This window comes from Aegilops tauschii, chromosome 5 (genome assembly GCF_002575655.3).
Source record: "Aegilops tauschii subsp. strangulata cultivar AL8/78 chromosome 5, Aet v6.0, whole genome shotgun sequence".
Lineage (NCBI taxonomy): Eukaryota > Viridiplantae > Streptophyta > Magnoliopsida > Poales > Poaceae > Aegilops > Aegilops tauschii.
The window spans coordinates 514,368,208-514,374,367 of NC_053039.3; the positions used below are offsets into that span (position 1 = coordinate 514,368,208).

At 46.8% G+C, this 6,160-nt stretch overlaps 1 pseudogene; it reads right to left on the minus strand.

Moving 5' to 3' along the window:
* Nucleotides 1-2,274: 2,274 nt before the first annotated feature.
* LOC109758456 (tryptophan synthase alpha chain-like) lies at nt 2,275-4,512 on the minus strand (annotated as a pseudogene).
* Nucleotides 4,513-6,160: the final 1,648 nt, after the last annotated feature.

Consider the following 6,160-nt stretch of genomic DNA (forward strand, 5'->3'; position numbering starts at 1 on the left):
TTCAAATGAAGCAACAGTTAATTCTAGACGGGGGAAGTACAAGATTGAAGCAACAAACCATCCGAATATATTTAATGCTAGCAAATTAATCAAATCAGGGTAAAGATAACAAGCAATACTCCATGCATATCCTGGCAACTTTGTCATCCTGGTGCTTTGCCAATCACTCTGTATCTCATACCCCATAAAAGACACTCTGTTTCGAACCGATTCAGATGTGGATACAAAGTGCCCTACGTTCTCAAATCTGAACTCCCTCCAGTTCTTTCTCTTTGCTGAAGACTTCTTCCGTATAGATATAACTTGACATATACAAAGAAATGTCCGAGGTAGAGCAAACAACGGGAAGTCGGAAAGTTGTCAACAAAAAAAAACAACGGGAAGTCGGAAAGTCATTATGTTGATAAATCTTCAAATCATATATACTTCCACATGCAAATCCAATATAGCCCTGTCACTCCAACTGTGACCAGCCTAATCCATCGCCTGAGAGGATTCTCTGCGGTGCCACGCGCCCCTTACACTTTCCTCTTTTTCTCATATGCATGTCTGCTTTGTTCCCTGATTTCAGTCGTGTGCATGCTCATTACTATATGCTAGTAGCTCAGATTTCACAACGATTTTGTAATCATCCTATACATAAGAGAGAACACCACATGAAGTAGAGTATTAACTCCGCCGCTCAGGGCATCAACATGTATACGTCCATGTGTGCACGCCCATTTGCACCTAATAGTCTCTATGCTCCACCATACAGGCCCCTATACTCATTGTTAGGATTTTATCCACGACAGTTGGTGCCCACCTCTGGTCATAGCATCGATCAATCTATGATGTAGATAGTTTCTTCTTCATCGGCGATCGGCGGCGAACTGGTTCCGGAGCAGGTTATCCTCTTTGGTTCACTCAGCTCCTGCGCCAACGACTCAGCATGGCATCCCGATGCTCCGCTGACCGACGTCACGTTACCAGCGGGTGGGAATATGCATTTCTATGTCAATGACACAGACATCTTGTGCCTGCAGGTGGTGGTTTCATGCTGGCCATCTAGGCGGACGCCTATCCGATGTCGGAGGCGCTCCCAGAGGTCCCGTCCTAACAAGCCTGCTAGCTAGCTGGTTGGCACGCTGCGTTCTGACTTATTGTACCCTCTCATGAAGTCTAGGTATGAGGGGAAGGAGAGATATCAAAATTGTGCCCCTGTGGCTCAGGTTTACCTGGCAGACATGCCACTTCTATTTGATCATGTTGCGGAGCCACTCGGTACGCTGCTGATGGTGGCATCGGTGCAGTAGCTTCGACAGCTAAGGCCGCGGAGGCGGCGACCCGAAAGGCCGAGTAGCCTACAACAGATCAATCGCCGCTGACACGCTCGAGGAAGAAAATTAGAGGCTACGCATTTGGCCACTCTAGTTGAGCGTGATCGGCTGGCCCGACTAGAGCTCACCCTAGCTACTCGGGAGCATGAGGCAACTAGTACCAGTTGGCATCATTGATAGCCTTCCCAATCACTGAATCTACACCCTCTTTATTCGGTGACCCCTCTCCCTCCTCCTACTACGAGAACTACACCGACACCATGCACTCGACAATGTCGGCGGTGGAACGATGGTGAGACCGCCCACGTTGGCGTGACTACACTCTTGAGTTTGCCGTCCTTTCATCGATGCGAGCGATTGTGAGTGTCTCAAGTCTCGCATGCCCCGTCCTTCATTTACTGATTCCTCGTCGATGAGTGGCGACGGCCGCACCATGTCACCACCTACCTTCATGTTGGCAGCACCAGATTATGCCAACTCCATCCACCATAGGTCTTCATCGACATCAACAAGCACCAACATCTGCACCCTCAAGCACAACGGGGTTGGGCTAACCTTCACCCTTGATCCCGAGGAGGATTTCATGAATCGATCTTCAAGCTACTTAGGACATGTCTTGTAGACCCCTAACCGTCGTCCCTCCTCCTCCTCCAGCTGTGCAGGGTGATCCGAACACAGAGATTTGTCTATGGGCCAGGAGAGGGAGTTGCGGCTTCGGGAGCATGCGCACAACGAGTGGGAGCTGCACGGAATCACCCAACCACCCAAGTACAAGAGATTTACATATGTTTTATTTATAATTAAGTTCCAACAAAATCTTGTTGTCCCCAAGCACAAGGGTTTGTCAAGTTTCACTTAGTGAGAATCAAGATATCAAATCCACATAATCCCCTACGAGTCAATGATTAGTCATGCGCTCAATTAAGAAGCTTTCAATTGGTACCAACACCTCTAGTGAGGTTGTCAATCTCACTAGCTTTGCTACTTGCAAGGATTAGTGTATCGTCCATATTGAATATTGTACACGAAGAAGATTAAAATTCATAATATTAAAGCAACTGAAAAGCAAATAAATGAGGTTGCATTTATGGGTAATAAAGGATCACACCAACTTACTGAATATTTATTCCGCAACCCACCTTTGAGCTAATTACAAGCGCATGCCCCAAATCCTCTCCCCTTCTAGAGCGGAATCCGTGAAAGAAAGCAAACTCTAGTGTGTTCTTGCCATATAAAAGTAATAGGCAAGTATATTGTTTCTACCTTTCATACTTGACAATGAACCTAATACCATTCACTACCTTTATTTTCACATATAATGGTGATCTAGGGAATAAACTATGCTTTTGTATTACATATCACTGTAGTGCATCCCTGAGGCTCCTCGCGAAGTTCTCTAGCCTCTTCAACCCTTCTGTCGGAGAAGCCGCTTCACCCAATTGTTTCACCATTGCACTATCAACGATCACCCCATCACCACCCCACTCAGCGATCTGCACCAACTTATAAAATTCAATTAGCTGTTGAACTTCACACAAAAACAATACTAATGTCTGCAAACTTTTCGTCTCCGGCAAAAGGGTTTATTCTTACCTGTCTAACATGATCAGGTGTCGATATACCAAAGCCAACAATCACTGCTTTGTCAGTGACCTACAGACAATTGGGAAACCATTTGAGCATATATGTAGACACGCAGGAGCATATATAGGATGATAATTTTAGCAACTTCGTTGACAGAGGGGGTGGTTTTTTATAAGGGTGTTGCTAGGTTTCAGTCAACTGAGATTTAACCAAGTTTCAGTCGAGTGACATACCATGTAAGAAAGGAAAAAGGTAAAACTAAAAACAAAGTTTTGCATGAATCTCAATGTATGATCCCACGGATATAACGTCGACTGAGGCATAACCAAGTCGCAGTCGACTGAGAGATAACGTCGACTGAGATTTAGCAAGACTATTTTTATAATCTTTTCTTCGAACCTGCTTAATCTCCTTAAGAAGATCTTTGACACGCGGGTTCACATTTGGTCGTGGACCTGTAACTCCATTGACACTTACCTGCATAATTGGATTAAAGAATTAAGATGAGAAAGGTAAAGTTGCAAGGAACAATTAATTAGGACAAATGTACTCATCCATTTGGCACTTACAAGGTATACAAACCCTTCTGAAGCGCTAGTGATTTTCTTCATTCTCTCTGCTGGTGTGGCTGGTGTTGTAAGTAGCACCTGAAAACATTATATCAATCAGAAAACTGTTAATGGCTGGCACTACAAATCCTGCTCTGTTTTGTTTCAGGTACATTGTTGAAGAGGGAGCAGATCACATACAAGCTCTAGGTTATTCTTGATGGCTTCATTTCTGAATGGACATGTCTCGGCATAAGGAAGATCGGACACTATAAGACCTGGTGGAACGGGTATTAATAAGCGGGACAGCTCTTGTAAACTAATTTGTGGCGACGTTCTTGATAAATTACCTTTTCAAAAAACACCGGCCTGTTTGACAGCGGCGGTGAAGTTGGCCGCGCCCCGCCGCACGATGGGGCCCAGGTACGAGACGAGCACCACCGGGCAGGACAGCTCCGGCGTCACCTCCTTGAGCATGGACAACACGCCGTCGATCGTCGTGCCGGACGCCAGCGCCCGTGCTGCAGAGGCCTGGATGACCGGCCCGTCGACCTAGGAGTCCGAGAAGGGCATGCCTAGCTGGCTTGCTCGATTACGTCGGCGCCACAGGCGTCCAGGAGCCTGAGTGCCTCCGCGGTGGTCGCCAGGTCGGGGTCGCCGGCGGTGATGTACGGGATGAACGCCGTCTGCACACGCGCGCGCAATATAATATATATAAGACTTCACATTACCAAGGATCTTACTTACGGTACGCCTACGTACGTTCTGCAATGCAAATTATGCTTAACAAGGGTGCGCGCGCGTACCTTGCCCTGCTCCTTGACCCTGGTCAAGGTCCGTGCCACGGAGCAGTCGGCGACGGGCACGAACGCCGCCGGGACGCGCGGCGGCGCTCTGAGCACCACAGCGGGTTCGGACGAGGCCGGCGCCGGCGCCGCGGCAGCGGCGGCCCTGACCACAAGCCTGCCCCGCGTGGCCACCAACACAGCGGGCGACGAACCGCGCCGCGTCGGGTGGCTGAGCGCGTGAGCCGTCGACGACGCCTTGAGCGCGAAAGCCATGCCGCTCGACACGGATGCTAATGCTACACACTCACTGTATCTGTATCTCTAGATTTGTGAGCGTACGTACAAACACTTCAACTCCCGATAGAAGTCTCTATGTGGTCAGATGATGGTCTGTGCTCGTTTATATAGTTGATGAAGCGAGAGCCCGCAGTTCAGTCCCGCGGGGAAGCCAGGGGAGAAATGGGGCGCTCGCATCGGTATATTATTCTACCGCGTGGGAAACGAGCGCGTCCATTACAAGGGAACATCGACGTCCAAAGCACTGGCCCAAACACACTCCAGGGTTAAAATGTCAAACGCACTACCTAAAAAAACACCTGACAAGATAGATTCGACGTGCAACCACCTGTCGACGACTTCAGGGGAACAAACGTGTCATGCCTGCGTTATTTATTTATTTATTTAGCGCATCTGTTGTGCGTGTTTTAACTCAGAAATTAGTTATTTAGCTAGGGTTTAGCCGGGTAGTGTTGTGGCTTCGACAATGGCAACGACATCGAATAAGTGTGGTCCAGATCCAACCATGATGCGGCAATCTCCTTAGAGGTCAGTGATGAATATGAGAGTTAGGGTTGTCAAGCGAGGGTGGTATGGCACAAGCGTGCCTTCAGTGCAGATTTTTGTTCTCTGGCTCCGTCGTCTTGGTGGCGCAGAGTAATATGCATATTTGCCTCCCTAAACTTGGTGCCGATTCGATGCAAAAAAAAAAAAAACTTGGTGCCGATGTCCAAAATAGCCCCCAAACTTAGAAAGTGCTACAAGCCTACAATACGGCCCTGATACTTACAAATACGACTTCAATATGGTCCTGGACTATGGTCGCGCATACGTATCTCGAGTCTTCTCTCTCAAAACTAGGTGGGACCCACCTATCAATGGTGTGAGAAAGAGTAAAATTGGAATGTAAATAACAAAGAGCGAGGGGTGGGGGGTGATTCAAACAAACGTGTCAAGACGCACAACTGACAAGATAGATTCGATGTGCAACCACTTGTCGACGACTTCAGAGGAACATACTTGTCAAGCCCGCATTATTTAATTACTTAGCACATCTTTTCCGCGTGTTATAACTTGGAAATTAGTTGATGTACTACTTTTCAATGTGGCGGTATTGAGCAGAATGTAAATAAGTATGCACGCTTGTCAGATTTTCGAGTAAATGTTGCAGTAAAGTAGTATCATTCTCAATCGCGTTCTTGCCTCTTTTGCCTTCACAAACTTTGTCCTTCTTGACCGACTCCTCCATATCTTGATTGCATACTCAGCCTTTTCCTCTTTTGTTGACTACGACCTCTCTTGTAATTGTATCATTGTTCTCAACTGCAACCCTCTCCGTCTTAATTTTATCTAAGGCTATAAATGGTAGCCTCTAAGGTATTTTCTTATCCTCTTTAGATAAACTGAACGAACTAAATCGTAAGAAGTTAATTGGTTGAACTAAGAAGGTCAAGGATACCCTAGGATCACAAATTTGCATCCCTAATGGTATCATTTTGCTCAACTAAAACATTCTTAATTTTTGTTCAAATGCGATTTTTCTCTGAACTGCATCCTCGTTCTCAATTGCAGCTTTCTCCTTCTCAATTGTGTTCATTCTCCTTAGTTGCAAACTTTTTCCTCAAACGGGTCATTCTCCTCCCAA